The sequence below is a fragment of the Emys orbicularis genome, chromosome 5, assembly GCF_028017835.1.
Source record: "Emys orbicularis isolate rEmyOrb1 chromosome 5, rEmyOrb1.hap1, whole genome shotgun sequence".
NCBI lineage: Eukaryota > Metazoa > Chordata > Testudines > Emydidae > Emys > Emys orbicularis.
Window position 1 is genome coordinate 39,690,261 of NC_088687.1, and position 19,907 is coordinate 39,710,167.

The 19,907-nt window shown below is 40.3% G+C and overlaps 1 pseudogene; it reads right to left on the reverse strand.

Annotated features, from left to right (window-relative positions):
• Positions 1-15,365: 15,365 nt before the first annotated feature.
• Positions 15,366-19,907, reverse strand: part of LOC135879646 (bifunctional heparan sulfate N-deacetylase/N-sulfotransferase 4-like) — a 56,697-nt pseudogene continuing 52,155 nt past the window's right edge.

Consider the following 19,907-nt stretch of genomic DNA (forward strand, 5'->3'; position numbering starts at 1 on the left):
GAGTACAATTCTGCTCTGACTTATTAAAAGACCACCTCTAAGGAATTGATTTTTGTCAGTCCCTTGTGGTGTCATTGAAGGCTGGTTTCACTGTATAAAAATACCATCATACAATCATTTTGGCTTTGCATGCTTTGCAAGACTGCTAAGCTTCTTACAGATATAAAGCATAAGAAATTTAGAAGAAATAGTTACTGTTAGGATAGGCATGTGGCAATGCTCCAAGAAGACACATATTTTTTGAGTTTAATGTAACCACCCCACACACACCCAATTTTATGTAAATTTAGATGAGGTATGATGTGAAGCTGTCAAGTGGGGCTGTAAGCCTGTAGGCCTGGTGAAACAATAGTACCTAAAATTGAAAAGCGTCTTTTTTTTTTTTTTTTTTGCACAGTTCCACAAACACTGCAACATGACTGATTAGTTTTTACTTTTAAAATTAATTTCAGCACCTTAATGTGGTATTTATTAGTCAGAGCTACCAAACAACAATGTATTAAAAGATTTTTTTTGGTTTGCATGCACAAATAATTTTTTCAGAAATGATGAAACTGTAAACATGTGCCCAAAATGGCAAATATCAACATTTTGTAGTATACTAACATGAAATGTTTTCACATCAAATATTCTTAATTGTCAAAATACCTCATAAGTGATTATAATCGTTTTCTATATTTTCAGTTGAAATTTGCTGACCAGATCAGTTTCACACTGAAGGTTTTACACCAGTAACAATAGATTGCATGCCCCTAGTTTGTACTGCATAGTGGGTAGATGTAAATTTATGTGACTTCATAATGTAATGCTTCTCTATTTGTAAGCTTTTGTCCATACAATGTAGCACCTTATCTGCCTGGTAGAAAATTTTAATTTGTAAATGCATATGCATGTAGAACTAGCCTTTGAGATATTCCAGAAACTAGCTTTTAATTTCAGTGACACTTATACACAGGTAAGGATTAGCGTTAGATACGCAGTTTCATATTGGGCTTCAATCAAAGGGCTCACTAAACAAGAATGGCAATTTTGATACTAAAATAGACCTAATTTATATCTAATTTAGCACCAGTCCTTACACATATGCAAAATGAAAAATGGTGGTAATGCTAACAATATTCTTTAGGAATTTTACCTCCACAGGTAAATTACAGTATATGGACTTGGAGGATAAATGCCCCTTAAAGCTTACAACAAAGAGAAAAGGACCCTCCTCAAACTTTGAAAAAATGTGTTATTTGTCAAGAAAAATCAATAGATTACAAAACTGTCAAAAGTCACCAGTGCTGCACAGAATTCTGTGATGCTGACAGCAGAAGCCAGGAGAGATGAACTGTACTGGCAGCTAATGGATGAGTTTTCTAGTTTAGATGATGTGCCACCAATACTCTATCACAATGGTTGCTTTCAGAAATACATGAACTAGTTGAATTTGGTGCATGTCAGAGCTGTTTTGAAAACAGGAAAGAAAACTAACTCTGAATCTGATTAGAAAGCATCGTGTTCACCTGCTTCTATAGACACCAGAGGAAGCACATCCTTCAGTGTTTGGTCCTGTCAAATTGTTTGCTTGAGAAAAACAAGAAAGACAAAAAACTTCATAAAATAGAAGCATTTGAGAGAGCAACCAATCTAAGGGAGGCAGCACTTCAAAGAGGAGATAACATGTTGCGCTGAATATCTGTAGAAGACTTGATTGCTAAGAATGCAGTTTATCACTCAACATGCCTTTCTTCCTACTTGAATAAAATGAATCTTAAAGCAAAACCATCTGGTTACACTGCATCAGTACAGTCACCTTATGACACTGCATTTTATCAACTGATTGAAAAGATAGACAATTATCTTATGTCTTATCCTCTCCGAGCTACTACAAAGATATAAAGCCCTATTTTCCTCAGATGTAGAAACTGCAAGCTATTCCAGTAGTAAATTACAGGCAAGATTAGAAAAAACATGATGGCTCTGCAATTTAATTGTGTGCACAGCAAGGACAAGGAAAGTTACCATTGTTTTATGCAGTGCAATAACATTAGCTGATGCTATCCAAGCAGTTAGTAATCTGAAGCAGGAATTTAAGTCATCCAAATGTTTTGTGGATGGTTTTCTGGCAAGTGAGCCTGATTAACAGCTTTGACCCTGAATCACATCCACTTATCAACTTATCTACTAGACTGCATGTAACATCAAATGTACAAGAATCTCAACTGAAAATAGCAGATGTTGGTGAAGAACAAATGAGAGATTTGTGAGAGGTGCAGCACTTGATTCTGATGGTACATGTAGCTTCTTCAGCCCAGTCAAGAAATATTGCATCAAACACATGCTGACATGGCCAAGAAGACCAAATTTAAGTCTGGCAAGGGAAGAACAATCACAGCAGCTATCAGTCCAGAAATTGTTTTTGGCAGAGCCCTCTCCTTAGCAAGATGCAGAGATGATATTTAAATGACAATTATTCTTAGTCACCCCAATAACACCTATGCATCAGTCTCTCTTCCATGCTGCTGAAACAATGAGAAAAACAGACAGCTGAATTAGGGCATCAACTGGAAGCTCAAACTGAAAGAATCCATGAGCTAAGAGTGTGAAACAAAGAAACCACAGTGTTAATCAGAGATACCATACCTGTCATACAAATGATGGCTGAAGACAGATTCCACACATTTGATTAATTGAATGAGGTAGGTCCTAAAAGGATTTGACAAAGCTAATTCTGTAATCAAATTGTTTGACAGATATGACAACAGTAACTATGAAAATGGCAGAAAGACAGCAGCAGACAGGATCTAATGTTGGATGCAAAAAATACCAGGCAATTATGAACAAGCCATATTTTTTGCAGCAAGGAAGTTGGTAGCAGTGCTGAATGACCAGAGTCAGAAAGACAAGGATACTCAAAGAGACTTGAATTGCTTGCATCTCAAACTAGTCATCAAAAAGAACAATCACTGGCCAAACTCCTACCACTTGAGGACAGTTTCGAAGAGCATGTCAAAAAAGCATCATGGTAAACAAAGATTTGGATGTCTGAACACACAGGTATACCGGATATTGGATCACTATCACAACATGGATGCAAAAATGTGAATGATGAACTACTTCCTGTATTCTTCAAAGGCCCAATGGCATATGAGCTGCTACAAGACCTTATTTATTCCTGTACCAGTAGAGGTTGCTGCACAATCAACTGTGCCTGTACTCAGAACAATCTTCCCTGCACAGAACTGTGTACATGCCAAGGCAATAAAGACTGTCATAACCCACACACTCTTGACAGAGATCATAATGATGAACAAGATGATGATAATGATGTTGAGTAGAAAAGTCACCAGCACTTTTACATTTCAATGATACCAGTACAAATTTATCATCAGAATTTGTTTTATCCTTCAGATTGCTTTTGTGATTCTTTGAGGTCACAAAGAAATCCAATTTTCTCTCTTGAAATAATACATAGTCATTAAACTAACAGAAACAAATGCAAATATTTCAAAGTGTTCTTCTTAATGTGTTGGTGTAATTGTTTAGCCCCCTTTCTATGATAGCACCATGTGACAGCTCCCACATCATTCCTCATCTTAAAGTAGACATAATTATCTTTCAAATGATGTGCGTTTATGTAGAGATAATATATAAAGTCAACCAAACTGGTGGTGGTTTCCGCTCGCATATGAGTGGGTGGGACAGTGACTCCAACAATGTGAAAAGGAAAAGTAGCTGAGGGTAAATAAACTAAATGAATACAAGTTCTTCGTTGCAAAATATCCATTAATCGATGCTTGCTATCATGGTTCACATTTACATCATTGTAGCAGTGAGGTGGTGGAAGGATTAGAATAGATAAAATAAATATGACAGTCAAATTTGGGGGCAGATTTTTAAAGGGAGATAGGCACATAAGGATGCACTTGGTGCCTAGTAGATTTTCAGAAATGCTTAGATGCCTAACTCCCATCTTTAGCTGCCTCAATACCTTAAAAATCTGGCCCAAAATTCCCAAAGTATCTCCTTTTTGCATCCATTCTTTCAGCAGTTTTAGGCTAGCTCATTACCATAAGACATAACAGAAACCAAGAGCTTAGCAGGATTCAAACATGGCTGGGATATTTCTATGGATAACAAGAGTATCCAGAATTATATCACTAAGTATTTAAAAAAATAGTTTTGGTAGGGATATAAAACCTCATGCTTCAGGGCAAAACCCAACATCTAACTAAATGGGGATTAAGAGAAATATTCCATTTACACAGATTAATTCATAACTGCCAGCTGCAGGTTTCTTGTATATGCCTCTGAAGCATCTGGTACTGCTCACTGTTGGAGGCAGGAGTAGATGGACCATTAGTCTAATCCATCATGGCAATACCTATGTTCCTACTTAGTCACATTCTGTTTCATGTTTCCCCCACACTTTTCTTCTGTTGCTGACCTAGAGGTTCACGTCCCCCTTTTCCTGGATCCCTCTTTATTGTGCCTTTACCAGTCCTCCGAAGATCAATTCCTGATCATTCACCATTTTCATTAGTAGATGTAGCCAGTAGATTCATGCCAATGTAACATAAGTAAAAGGAACTACTTAGTTTACTATAGTATACTACTTATCCTTCTGAGTGTGGGGCTATAAAAACTAAATATAATAGTTAACTAGTGATAAGGATATCACTATAAATTATGAACAATTAATTATACTGTAATTGTCTTGTTCATAGTCAGTGAATGTTGGCCATTTTATACTTAGGTAAACCCTGAAAGGTACTACATATTTTGCCCTTAAATAAAGTTCCAGAATTAATAATAAATTGGCAATAGAGAGTTTAAAAATAATGAATTAACTGGATTAAGTTATTAAATTAAGTTATTAGTCCTATTAATTTTAATATCTCAGTTAATCAGTTATTTAATTTTAACTCAGATGTCCATTTTCCTTAATCCTACTATTTTATAGGGGGTTTGCTCTTCATGGCTCAGGGACTCAGACTTCTCTTGGTTCATTTTGTCCTCTTTCTCTGTCCTCAAAGATAGACCACACACACACACACACACACACACACACACACACACACACACACACACACACACACACACACACACTAAGACAACTCTTTTTACCATTGCAGATGCTTCCCATTACAGGTGCTTTCTTTAGTTTCTGTTTGCCTCTGTGTTGCTGCTCCTTTTGCTCAGCTCTCACCTGTCTCTCACAGTGTTACTATTTAACTGAAATAAGCGTAAACTGTGGCAGAACACACAAATAACATCCCATTTTAAAAAAGCCAATCTTATTTATGTGACTTCAGAGACACTGTTTCAGGACTCAGGGTCCCAACCTTTCTCCTCACCCCACTCCACCCCACTGTTTTCTTCTGCTTCTCTTCAACTTCTGTTTATTTTTGTGTCTTCAAAATATAGCCTTGCTTTCCTTTGCAGCACCTTTCATGAAGCGGCCTTTGAAGAAATTGCCTTTCACTCATGCTTCTAACCCCATTTTTAACATGACTGCAAATCTCTTTACAAAGAAATATCATTCTCTGGTTTCAGAAAGCTGCTTATCTCACTCTGCCCATTTGGATCTGTTAACTCCACTTTGTCTTCAGCATAGCAGCTTTTGCTACTTGCCATCTTGCTCTACCCTTGATGTCCCCACTACTCAATTTTGCAGCAGCTCCAGAATGCCTATATTCAAAGAAGCAATCCCAACTGTAATTGACAGTCGACAAAGAACATTGCTCACTACTTCCCCACCCCCAAAACATGTCCTATATGAGGTATTACTAACTACACATTAAATTCTTAATCAAACACGAAATGCTGTCTTCTGAAAATAAGTCTTCTTTCTCAGCCTAAATCATCACTGGCTCTTTGGGTTTGTTTGATGTGTCTGATAGCCACTGTTCACACTGAAGTCAGGAATTGGCTTTGCCCAATGAAATACACTCATGAACAGTGTGCATTAAAAGAAAGGCCAGGCCACTGAACACAACCTAATCTGTTACTATTTTATGCATTAGGGTCCCTATCCAGCAAAGCAGTTAAGCATTTGCTTAATTTTGAGCACATAAATAGTCCCATCCTACATGTACAGTTCAGTGTTTCCATTTGTTACACTGCAAACTATTATTTTTCATGATATACCATAATGAGTACCATGTACATAAGAAATGGCAGGGTCAGATTCAAACAGAGGGACTGGCATGAGTCCCCTGTTGTTTCAGCATACCAATGACCTAACCATTGTCAAGACTTTCTAGGCATCACGGAAAAGAAAAGTCTTAAGCAGGGAGGATTCTGCAGGCAGCTCCTACCACATCTGAGGGTCAGAATGGGAGAAAGCACTGAAGTGTCGGTTTGCAATTTTAATAAGTGAGCAACAGAGACTGGCATCACGGGCTGATTGGAGGTGGGATTTGGCTTTTTAATATTGAATGAGAGATGATAGGTAGTGTGGGGAAAGGCTGTGAAAGGCCATGAAGCTAAATATACAGAGCTTATATTTGATCCTATAGAGAAGTGGGAGCCAGCGGAGGGATGCAAAGAGAGGGGTGACGTGGTCAAAGCGACAGGATAGGAAAATTATCTTTGCAGCAGCATTCTGAATGGATATGAGCGGGCCAAGATTGCCTTTGTCTAGGCCAGAAAAAGGATGCTGCAATAACCAACATGAGGTGATGACAGCCTGGATGAGTTTTAGCTGTGCAAATAGAAAGGAAAAGTCGTATTTTAAAGTGCTATAAAGAAAGAATCTGTAAGTTTTAGACATAACCTGGATGTGACAACCTTGAAAGAGGTCCAAGTTGAAGAGAACACCCAAGTTATGGGCCTGAGTAACAGGCATAATAGTGATGTTGTCCACAGTGATTGAGATAGAAGATAGCTGGGAGAGTTTGGGGAGAAAGATTAAGAGTTCTGTTTTAGCTATGCTGAGTTTGAGCTGATGGCTAGAAATCTACGAGATGTCAGATCAAATCTGAAATCAATGTCATACATATGAATATGGAGTCTCTTTAGTTAATATATTAATAGTTATCAGCGGTGGAAAAAATACACAGTACAATGACATTTGTTTCATTCCTCTGCCAGTCAATGGGGAATTGTTCCTAACAGTGCTCTCTCTAATGCTTTCTTCATTCTAGATTTGAATTTGACCATGAACATTGTTTCCACATTGTTCCTTTGGTTGATTATTTCCCTGCCATTTAGTTCACTTTAAATAGCCATTTAATCTCATTATCTTTGATCCAGTCCATCATATACCTTTTTTCAAAGCCATATGTACCATACTGTAACTCATAACCTACACCATCTCAACTCGACTCTCTTCCTTTACCTAAACATCAAAAGAGAGGAGTAAATATACAAAAAGGTAAGAACATAATCTGTGCTGTCAACAGGTTTGCTGATCTTCAGGAAAGGACTGTAGCTTGTTGCGATTTCCTCTCTGGGGCAAGTGGTGAGGAGTGGGTGGAGTCTTGACTCAATCATAGTTTGGCGACTAGTCCGCCCTGCGGTCAGCACTTACTCAGGGAAGATTGTATTATTATAACATAATCCTTGATGAAAAGTTCATATCTCTGAGCCCAAATCTGACATGTATCTTAACACTGACGAGCATCTTACTCGGCAAGAAATCCCACTGACTTCAGTGAGAATACTCATGGTGTCAGGTGCTGTTCAACATGAGTGAGGTAAATACCATCTTACCCTAAACCCTTATTAAATTTAATTCCATTGCTCCTAGTTATATTCCTTCGTGCTAAATAATTCCTTTCTCTCACATTTCCACTCTTTAAATATGACACAGTAGAGGTTTATATTCCCCCTTAGTCTTGGCTTAGCAAAGCACTCTCTATTTAGTTCTTTTAACCTTTCTTCATAAATCAAGTCCTTTTCATAAATCAGTTCCATTCTCTATCCACATCCTCAGGATATGAGAGAAGCAGAAGATAGATTAATGGGATAATAAAAAAACATTTTGCAAACAGATTATATTTATTTATTCATTCCTATTGAGACTGATTTTTCAGAATGGAAGATAATACAGCACCTAAGGAAAGATAGGTGAAAGGATTCAAACTAAGTACTGGAAACATTTTATAAAAATATGAAATGTGCTCCATTTTGCTGAGTTACAGCTTTTGTGAGTCAAACACAACCCAAGCACAGCTACTACTGCTGACATTCTACAAATGGAATGGATGCATTGACCTGAAATGTGACATACTCAGTAGAGAACAGTGTGAAATACTTAGAGAGTGCAATTTCTTCATTCTACTTTTAGACACATGATAACTTAATATGAAGATGTCAAAAATGTTACAGAATTTCTAATCAGCTTTGTCTGTTTCAGATAACAGCTCAAGGGGGCTTTTAAGTCAGCCCTATGAAACAAAGCCTCATCAAACCAGGATGGAAGACTATGAGCAGGACGGTTGGTGGAATTTATACATGCTGATGTATGGTGGTAGGGTAGTCACTAGAGTTTATAGATTATGGATTCTATAATAATTAATATTATTTTTTGCTCCTGTACACCAAGCTCCTTGGAAGAATACAAGGGTGTGTGCATTCTCCACTAGAATCTCCCTGTGTGCCACCCTCCTATTCCCCTCTATTTCAGTGGCTCCCCATAATCTCCCATTCCCCCTCTCATACCAGGATTTCTGTATTAGTCATTCCATGCCAAGGTCTCTATGTCCCTTGCTCCTCATGCCAGGGTGTTTGTGCACACATACCCCATTCCCACCATCTCTGCAAGGGGCCTGATTGCACCCCTTTTCTCCATGCTCCCACTGGTCCCATATCAGGGTCCCCCATTCTTCCCCCCACCCATGCCAGGAGCTCTGTGCAGGTCTCTTCTTTCTTCCCTCTCCAAAAGTACCTTTCTTCCCCTCCAGATTGGAAGGGATGGGAAGGCAGCTATTGTCTTCATTCTCCCTCTGTCCCAAATCCCCCGCCAAAGCAAGGAGCAGGGTTTGGGGAGACAAGGACCTCCACTCTCCTTCCCTCTAGCTACCCCTGCTGACTGAGCATCCATCACACAGCAGTTAGGTGGCTCACAGCATGGGGAACAAAAAGCAACTTTTTAATTGCTAATAGCTTTTATCCATGCCAAGGTCTCGGTCTGCCACTGCATTTTCTCCTTTCCCTCCATGCCCCACCACTGCCCCCTTATTATTTCTTTCTTTCCTCTGTCTGGGAGATAAGTCATTTGGGTTGTCAACATTTTAAACTCAAATGGGATGAAGGACAAAGGTGAGATGTGGGGGGGTGTATTGTTTTGCTAGAAGATATTAATGGTGCCATCAAGTGATTCTTTGCTCTATGTATACTTGCAGATCTGATTATGACTGACAGCTCTGCTAACTAGATACCAGGAGATACATGTGTCCCCCCATTTGTCTCTTTCACCAAAAGCAATAGGATTCTGCTCACTGATGTCTAGAACATTCCCTGAACTTTCAGACTGTGGTATTCAAACTGAACAGATGTGATGTTCAAAAGCTATTGTATTACATCCAAGCAGACAAACCAATAGAGAAATTCCATCAAGGTTGTTTGAGAAGGGAAAATTCAAAAAAAATGTCCAGGACTTCATGGGTGGCTGGAAGATACATGCCTAGATGCTTTTTAAAAACCCACAGGGCACTTAACTTTAAAAATCCAACACTTCACTTGTCTGTGCATCTGCTACTCTACCCCATCTTTACTTTGTCTTGATTATTTTGGGTGAAATCTTGGCCCCAGTGAAATCTATGAAAGTTTTGCCATCAGTTTCAAGGGGAACAAGATTTTATCCTGAGATCTTAAGCTCTTCAGGAAAAAGAATCTTGTGTCCCCTCATAGAACTGTAGACAATCTATTTTAACAGATTTCCCCTCAATCTAAGTCCTTCCACCAACCACTAAAGCTCATAGTTGCTGCCCAGGATGGGGCTCCACATCCTTCTGAAAACGATGAGATACCTTCACATGGAAATTGCCCAGCCAGGGGCATATTCAGCAGTATGTCCCTTTAAAGAATGGAACATTCATTTTCTCAGATTCTAAAGGATTGTTCTAGGTTATTCATTGGGGCTGCAGGAAGTGGTGGCTAGCACATCCGTTGGCCCGCGTCGCTTCCCACAGCCCCGATTGGCCTGGAAAGGCAAACCGCGGCTAGTGGAAGCTGCGATTGGCCGAACCTGTGGACGCTGCAGGTAAACAAACCAGCCCGGCCTGCCAGCAGATTTCCCTGATGGGCCACGTGCCAAAGGTTGCCAATCCCTGCTGCAGATGCAGGCAGATATCATTGCATTAGATTACACTTAATTCATGTTTAAAGGTTCTCTTTATGACCAGGCAGGCTAGAAAGTTAATTTTGTTTTCGATGAAACAGATTCTGGAGCTTTGGAGACAAATATAATTGGTGTTGAAATGATGCATTGATTATCTTTCTGACATGGCATCAAAAGGTGACAAAGCCTGTGACTTAAAGCAAGGAATGGAGACTGGGTCATGCCTCAGGAGTAGACCTGGGCAGGAAGTAGGAAAATGAGGAACTGGTGAATCTATCAAATATGCATAGTTTAAAGCTTTACACTCCAAGCAGAAAAAGCTTTTATTGATGCTCAAGCTTTCACCTCCCGCGACTCAAAGCTTTTCAGGTGCTAGGTTCCTGCTGCTTCACAATAAAAGCATTCAGCAGCACAGGAAGCTGGAGACTTGTGGAATGAGTAAAGATCAAATGGGAGAAATCTGATTTGAGTGGCTTTGCTGCTGCACGCTACAGTCTGCAGCCTTGAGTTCTCACCCTTCACATATATGTCACCAATTATATTTGTCTCCAAAACAAGCTTGCATCGGGGAGTTCCATAATTACAGCCAGTGCTCTCTCTGGTGCAGTGTGGCTTCCAATGCATAGGTCTGCTGAAATGGCCAACTGAGCCTTATATTGTTAACTAATTTAGCACTGGAAGGTGCAGGTAATGGTGTGCCATTACAGTATAATATTTATCTCTGTGTTGTTTAAGGGCATAGCACTATGGGATCCTGATACTGACTTGGAGCAGGATAGAGTACATACAGGCTCACTACAAAATATCATTTCCCCAACACATTTGGACTGGCACTTCTTTTGTTAAAAATGGATTCTAATTGAAAGTGCTGCAGAGTAGCTGTCAAGTTAAACTTATGATAAAGGTAACTGCTTCTCCAGGCGGATTTTCATGGTTTCAGCTGGAAGTGAAATTGACAGCCACATGTGTAACAAAAAAATTCAATCTGAAACACTTTTAAAAATATTACACAGCTGGCCTAAAGTTGGTGAAATGAAAATATACACAAGAAAAGATGAATAGATTTTTTTCTTCAGCTTTAGGCTCTGATTTAGAAAATACTTAGGGTACGTCTATACTTACTTCCTGGTCCGGATGTAAGCGATCGGTCTTCTGGGATCGATCCCGGAAGTGCTTGCCGTCGACGCCGGTACTCCAGCTCAGCGATAGGAGTACGCGGCATCGACGGGGGAGCCTGCCTGCAGCGTCTGGACCCGCGGTAAGTTCGGACTAAGGTACTTCGAATTCAGCTACGTTATTAACGTAGCTGAATTTGCGTACCTTAGTCCGAAGTGGGGGGTTGGTGTGGACCAGGCCTTTGGTGCTGAACGGAATAGACTGGCCTAACCAACTGCTTAAGCACATAAATCCAATGAAATTTAAGTACACATTTAGAGGTAAGCCCATGTTAAAATGCTATTCTGAAAATAGATAATTTCCTGAATTGAAGCCTCAGTATATCTCATGAAGCAAATGCACATTTAATGTTGCATCATCCTGAGAGACTACATAAATTTAATCACTGATAATATATTAATTGATTCACAAATTTCCAAAATTCACTGTGCAACTCATGTATTTTCTTCTGGAAGTTCATTTTAGTAGCAGCAAGCAGATAAGCACTTTTGATGAGCTAGCATAAGTAGATCTGCTACCAGTTAATCAGATAATATTTAAAGGTCGGATCTACATCTTTCCATTTACTTCAGTTGGGTTTCGATCAGGCCCTAAAAGCAGATTGAATACAGAGTCTAGCTTTGGTCTGGTCAGTGACTTTGCTCTGTGTGCTGAGTGTCAACAGATGTAATAGAAATGTCTTCATGTCTTAAAGGGATCCAACATTTAAAAAAAAAGTTGGCTTGTCCCCATTCCTTCTTGTTTGAGACCTGTAATGAAGACCTACAAAGTTTGTTTATTTTGCCTTAAAATTCTAGGGAATGGAAAATATGGTTTCCTTTTGTTTTGTTAGTAGACCATCAGGAAGTCTATGTGACTGAACATCTTCCTTTATTCAAAATGTTAACTAGTCATTGATGTTAAATGCCATTAGCAAAAAACTAAAACCTCAAAGGCTTTAAACAGTTTGACCAAAATGTCATTCCAATCTCCATAGCTCAGCTTTTACTCAGTTGCTTCTTGTGATGTTATCATTAAACTAGATGTTTCCAGGCCTCAGAAAAAATTGCACTCTAAACAAGACGTTGTAATACACCTCTACCCTGATATAACACAGTCCTTGGGAGCCAAAAAATCTGACCACATTATAGGTGAAACCGCGTTATATCGGGGTAGCGGCGGGGTAGCAGTGGCAGGGCTCTGGCAGTGATTTAAAGGGCTCGGGGCTCCCCGCAGGAGCCAGAGCCTCGGGCCCTTAAAAGCGCCACCCAAGCCCTGTTGCTGGAGCCCCAGGGTAGAGGTGGCAGGGCTGCAGCGGTGATTTAAAGAGCCCCGGGCTCCGGCCGCTGCGGGGAGCTCCGGGCCCTTTAAATCACCACCTGAGCCCTGCTGGTGGAGCCCTGGGGTAGCAGCGGCAGGGCTCCAGCTGTGATTTAAAGGGCCCGGGGCTCCCCGCAGCAGCAAGAGCTCCAGGCCCTTTAAAGTGCCGCCCGAGCACTGCTGCCGGAGCCCGGGGGTAGCGGTGGCAGGCTCCAGCAGTGATTTAAAGAGCTCCGGGCTCCAGCCACTGCGGGGAGCTTCAGGACCTTTGACGCGCCGCCCAAGCCCCACTGCCAGAGCCCCGGGGTAGCGGCAGCAGGGCTCCAGCGGTGATTTAAAGAGCCCCGGGCTCCGGCCACTGCGGGGAGCCCCAGGCCCTTTAAATCACCGGCCGAGCCCCGCTGCCGGAGCCCCAGGGTAGCAGCGGCAGGGCTCCGACGGTGATTTAAAGAGCCCTGAGCTCCGGCTGCTGAGGGGAGCCCCGGGCCCTTTAAATCTCTGCCCAAGCCCCGCTGCTGGATATAACGCGGTAAAGCAGCCCCACCTCCCAGAACGCTCCCGTGTTATAGCCGAATTCTTGTTATATCGGGTCGCGTTATATTGGGGTAGAGGTGTATTTAAAAAACCCTAACGCAAAACCCCAACTTCTATTAGTCCCCATTTAAACATAATAAAGAAGAATACAAGCTCAGTCTGTCCCCTTTAAAATTTTGTATTTTTACAAAAATTCCTACTATTTCTAACATAGTTTCAGCAATATGGGTGTTAGGTAGGTGGCTCTCTAACTCATGCAGCTAATTTCAGTATGTGTCAATTGGACTAGCTATGAGCAGGTTTTGAACTGGCTGCTGAACCCAAAAAGGCTTGATTGCTACTAGAGTTCCCATTGTCACTAGCCATAGCATAGCTGAAAAGTGGGAGACTTCTTGTCCCCACTGTTGTAATCAGTGTTATCTACAGTGGGGACTGGTAAAATAAAACCCTATTGTAGACAAGGCTCTAGTTAGACCTCTTAGACGAGAGACCATATGCCCCTAATAAGATCTGCACTTGCATTCCTTACAACATGTATGTTCTAACATGCCAATTTCTTTAGGCATTAAGTTGTGGTTATGACATAATTACAGTACTATATTGAGTAGATGGGTAAATAAAATAAATAAATAAATGCAAGATAGTAATTCTTGTTGTATTTCAATCTCACTTTCTCACACCAGAATCTGCATGGTGTGCAAGGTTGGAGGCTAGTCAGTATCCCAGTAGGGAGAACAGCCCCTGATTCTTCCTGTCATCCTTGGGAATGATAAGTGACTGAAAGTGGACTGGGTGCATGACTAAAATTACCACGTAGGATGTTCAAGGATGGTGCAGCAAGTGCACCGGCGTTTGTTGCCTGGGAGAACACCTGGCTATGATTTCACCTTTCAGCTCTAACTATGTGTGTAATGGCAGTTAAGTGTGTAATAGCTTTTGCCCTAAAAGCTAACTTTCAATATGAATCACTAGGCATTAGAACAACAGTTACAACCCTAATTTTCCTGAGTGGAAATTAAAATGACAAAAGCTGGAAAATTACATTCATGTCATATATCTCTCTATATCTACCCTTTCAACATAGAATACCTTGTAAATCTATTGTGTTTTTCTCCTCATTAGACATTTTTAGGGAGATGGAATAACTTTTATTATGGATCCAGTGATTTATATAATTTTGAAGTGAGCAGCCACTGCTGCTATTCCACAACATATCATAAAAGAAAACTAAACTGTCTGGAGACAGGAAAAAATAACTTTTTTCCATTCATATGCTTAACCATAAGTGTATAATCTCTTCTTAATGCCTGAAGATTAATACACAGATTTTCAGTTAATGTTCATGGAACTTGCAAATATAAATCTCTGAGTAGGAAGGTAAGAGCATATCCATTTATGGAAGTACGCTGTTTCCTCTTCAGGCCACTACAACAGAGATATTCAGGACCTCTAAGCTTCAAATAGAGAGGGGAAGCATAATCTGCAATTTGCACATCCATATGAGGCACCATTTCTGGACTTGGGCCTGTAGATATAAGAGGTATTTGAACATGAAAGTGGAATTGGGTACCATAACTTAGCCATCAAGTTTTAAAAAGTCAGCCTCCAGTCTACTTTTATCATCTACGCCTGTATTCCTCACCTGAAGGGGGCGAGAAAGTAAGTTAGCCATATTTCTGTATGTGTACTGTACCACCCAGGTTCAAGATCTCTCTTCTACAGAATCCTTAATTCTAGAGGGACTTGGGATCCATCTGTGATCATTTTATAGAAACTGAACTTCAGTGCAGCTGGCTCCTCAAGCACACACTGGTGCTGCAGGAAAATAATTTGAATTTTAAAGACTTAATGCAGTGGTTTACAAACATGATAGTATGGCATTGGCAGTGCTAAATATATTTCATTAATAAAATTGATTTGCTTCAGATTAGACATAGTAAGGAGTTAAATTAGTATATTTTACTGCAGTTACATTACACTTCTTCAATAGTTCATTAAAGAAAAAGCCACCATGTGAACAAGAGGATGCTCTGTTATACCTGATACCAGGAGTATGGCTGATCCAATGGGAATGGTGATGATCTTAGCCTTTGGGACCAGGAAAGCCAATCATTTGGGAGCATCCTCTGAATGAAAGTGTTGTCTTCTCAAACAAAAAGTGACTACTTGCATTGACAGGGATGCGAAAGAAATCCATGTACCTGGAAAAGAAAAAAGAAAAATATATATTAAAAATACACTCCAATGATTAATTTTACATATACATATTTTTACTTAGCTTTCAGGTCTGAAGATCTCAACACTTAGTCCATATTTATGAAGTCGGCCTCAAAACATGAGATAGACAAGTAGTATTATCCCCATTTTAAAGCTGGGCAAGGTCAGGGGGTGATAGCCTGGCTCCCCTATCCCTGGACTATAAACACCAGACTTTGCTTCCTCCCACCACATGACAAGTGCATCAACATACTGATCACAGTAGAAATTAATATTACACTGTGGTAAACAATACAAGATTTGAAATTTTACTTTTTTGTAAAACTGTTTCCTGTTTTTTGTCTCAGCATATGACAGTTTCCTGCAATATTTTATGTAGTTGTAGCCATGTTGGTCCCAGGCTATTAAAGAGAGAAGGTGGGTGAGGTAATATTTATTGGTGAGAGTGACATGCTCTTGAGCCACACAGAGCTTTTCAGACCTGAAGAAGAATCAATTACACCTTATTGACCTAAGTTTAAGTATCTTGGTTCATTGTATAAAAAATGCAAGCATTCGTGTGTTATTGTGAGATTGTACATACCTTCTTTTAGAGGGAGACAGGATGAACATAAACTCTGGGAAGTATTATGAGCTTTGAAGGACTCTTAGAACAATAGCCCAGCCAAGACTGAACTTTTAGTTGAGTGAGCTTCCTAGAACATACTTGGCAGGAGGGAAATGCAAATTACTCACCTCTGGACCCATTCATTTGAACCTGCACCTGAGGAGAAACCATTTGCTTTCTGATCACCTGTTACATTAGGACCAGACCAGAGGCCCAAACTGGATAAAAGAGTGACTCTCAGATTCATGGCTGTGCTTGTTCTGAGCTAAAAGCGGTTAAGAACTTGTGACCACAGGAAAAAAACCTTGAGGAGGTCACAGACCTAAACACCATGCCATACTTCCACTTCCCCTTTTTGTCATAGAAATCGATCTCAACTCAGGATTTACTTCTACCAATCCCCTGTTCAGGGGAGACATCATTTATCAACAGCCATTAAATCAACATAAAGAACCTTCCTACTCCCTTCCCTGGAAGCAAGGCTTGGCATACAATTCTTCCTGCTCTAGCGACAGACAGCAGCCCTCCCCCCCCCAAGCTTATTGACAGAAACGCCTCAATTATCCCCCTTCCCCCAGGCACTCTGGGAGTAGTGGCTCTAACCATCAACCCTAACTTGGGTGACCAGATGTCTCGATTTTATAGGGACAGTCCTGATATTTGGGGCTCTCTCTTTTATAGGCACCTATTACCCCCGACCCCCTGTCCCTATTTTTCACACTTGCTATCTGGTCACCCTAACCCTACTTCAGGGTTTGTTCCCCACCACAGAGATCTATTTCCCCACCTATGAGTGCCTACAGAAACCACAGACCTTGACCAGAGAGAGCTCTATTTATTTAGGATAACTTCCTCTTTATACTATTCTCCTCCTAACTCAGCTGCTCCAATTGTAATTAGCTAAAGCGGCACCACCTGGATCATCTGATCATTCCCAGAGGTAGCCTATGGAGTTGGCATGGGCCAATTAGGCCCTAATTCTCCTAAAGGGCCACTGGCCCCATGACAGTGGAATCGGAAGGGCTGTTACTGGCCAGAGCCTTTGCTGGAGTTGGACTGATCTCTAGTAAGTTTATTAGCATGTGCGTAAGTTCTTTTATTGTTTTAATGTGTTATTTGTAATGTTTTACTTCAAGAATATATATAGTTGCTTGGAAAGAGCTGTGTGGTAACTTCTAACTGTGGCAATTACACTGTTTATAGCCTCTGAGGAGAAAAGCAAAGCAGGCCTGCTACAGCAGTCTGATTTTACTGGGGAACTCACAGAATAGGCAGGGAACTATGCAGCCTGGAAATTCCCCAGTCAGGAGGAAGACAGACATGTGTCTCCGCCCAAAGGAGGTGCTGGCTGGGGAGCCAGAAACCTGAGAACAGGTGCGCTTGCTGGACCATGGAAAGGGAGTAAAGATGCAGTTGCCCTGAACTGTGACAGCACCAAAGGACACACCCTGGTTTGAGACAGTAGTGGTTTCATGTAGGACTGTATGTAACTTACTATCTTTGATTTGCACAAGTTTCAGCAAACCTTATCAGCATATCTAGAGTCAGATCTGTGCTCAGTAGTAGCGTACTGCTTATTACATACTGACATCAGTGAGACTACTTGTGAAGCACTGTAAGCAAGGGTGGGCAAATCTGGTCAGTTTGCATGCTACTGGAATTCCTGTGCTTCATTTTGTCAAACCTGAAAACTCAGCTGAAGGTTCAAATGACAGATGGGCCCCGGGCTCTGCTTGTTACTTTCAGTTGTCTTCTGGAGGACAGGTCATCAGGTAGTGGCTGGTTGGCCTGCTCCCTACCTTTCCTGTTCAATATCCTCAGGGTTGGATAGATTCAGCTGACTTCTCCACAGCTCCTGCTTCCTATCCTGCAGCACTGGAGCAAATGGCATCAAGTCTCCTTACTATGGACAATCAAACAACTTCTCTATGGATGCTGCTTTGAAACAATGTTTTTGGATTTCAAAAGATAACATCGGAGCGACTCTTCATTCTTCTTTGCCTGCAAAAATCATGTTTTGACAGTCAGGTCCAAGTGTTGTTGCTACTCTATTTAATGTGTGTGCAGAGGCAGGAGCCGTCTGTTCCTTCCTATTTAGTACCCATGGCTTCCATTCCACGTGAAACAGCTCATCGGGTTGATCTGTTTATTAGAATCTTCAAACTAATCCCAGCAGCTTCATTATGTCTTATGTTAGTCATGAAATAAACATTATTGGTAACTGAAGCTGAGCCATGAATAGCTGTGACAATCATACCAAGCCAGCACCTTTATTTAATCACCCGTTTTATCATTATTAACTAACTAGTAAATGGAGTATTTACACAAAACATTAAAAATGCAGTCTATGCACATATCAAAAGAATCAGATTGTTTAGAAATATTATTACTCATGGATTGCACAGCTTATCATGCAATAAAAGTAGCACCTAACCTTGTGTAAAGTGCCTGATAAGCATTCCCTCTCCAGCACTTTTTGCTTTCCTTTAATTTCCAGAATAATTATAGCTGCTATTGGGACATTTGTACCTGCAACTTCATTGGTGTACAATACAATATAGTACAGTGTATCTTTATATCTTAAGTAATCATGTTCTGATTTAAAAACATAGAAATTATTCTTCTTCTCCTCCCCTATTCCCCTTCATTACATTAAGTAATTCTGAGGTCCTGTTTCACTAATAAATGAAAGTCTTTACTATATTGCTTTATTCTATACAATTTCTTGGACTTCCAAAGAGAATTGAAAGCATTCCACACCTTTCAGGATACAGCTCCCAATTTTTTTACATGATAGTTTTGGTATAAGTAGTGAATCCGCATGTATGAATCATTAGTGATTTTTTGAATATATTTAACACATTTCATGATTGCTATGAAATGTGCTCAACTAACAGGAAATAGTCACTAGCATGGTTTCTGGTTCATGGGAAATCTGAGTCCTTGGGGTGGAAAAGAACACTCAGAATGTGTGACCTGGAAGTCAGGCAGGGACAAACAGAAGGGAGCCACATGGAACAGGATATAACTGGGAGCAAGAGGTGCAGAATTCACGAAAGGACTAGATATTTATATGGACAATAAGACTATCCAGAATTCCAAAAGTAAATATTTTTTTAAAAAGTAACAAGAGTATTGGAGGGGATACAAACCTCCATACTACAGAGCATATGCTGATGCCTAATTACTAGCAGATAGGAAGAAACTTTTCCTGAGGGCAGGTTATCTCATAACTGCATATTCCATGATTCTTTGCCGCTTCATCTGAAACACTGAGTACTGGCTGCTGCTGCTGCTGGTATACTTGCTAGATGGACTACTGGTCTCATCTATTATGGAAATTCTTATGTTCATATATATATGATCATGCAATCAGAAGATTAATTGCACACAAAAACAGGGGGTCTGGGGGTGTCCATGAAGGAGGAATTCAATAATGGGAGGGGAAAAATAACCCTCTTTCCAAAGCAGATTTCTGATTGGGTTGATATAGTTTGTTTAATGAAAATTTGAATTTTCATACACAAACTGTAATAACCACTTTGATAACAATTTCAGTGCTAAAATTGATAAACTCACAACAAATTGTTGGGGGGAAGAAAAATTGGTCCACTTTGACCCTACAAAATAGGAACAACTTCAAGAATTTATTGTTGTTGCATTTTCAAAAAATGTTTAGACCACCTCTAGCTAATATATTTGGGCAAGTGTAATCCCAAACACATGCAATGTTTAATGGGAAGGAGGAGGTTAGAAAGCAGTAACGATTTTTGTGAAAATTGCATTAAGACAGTTAAACAT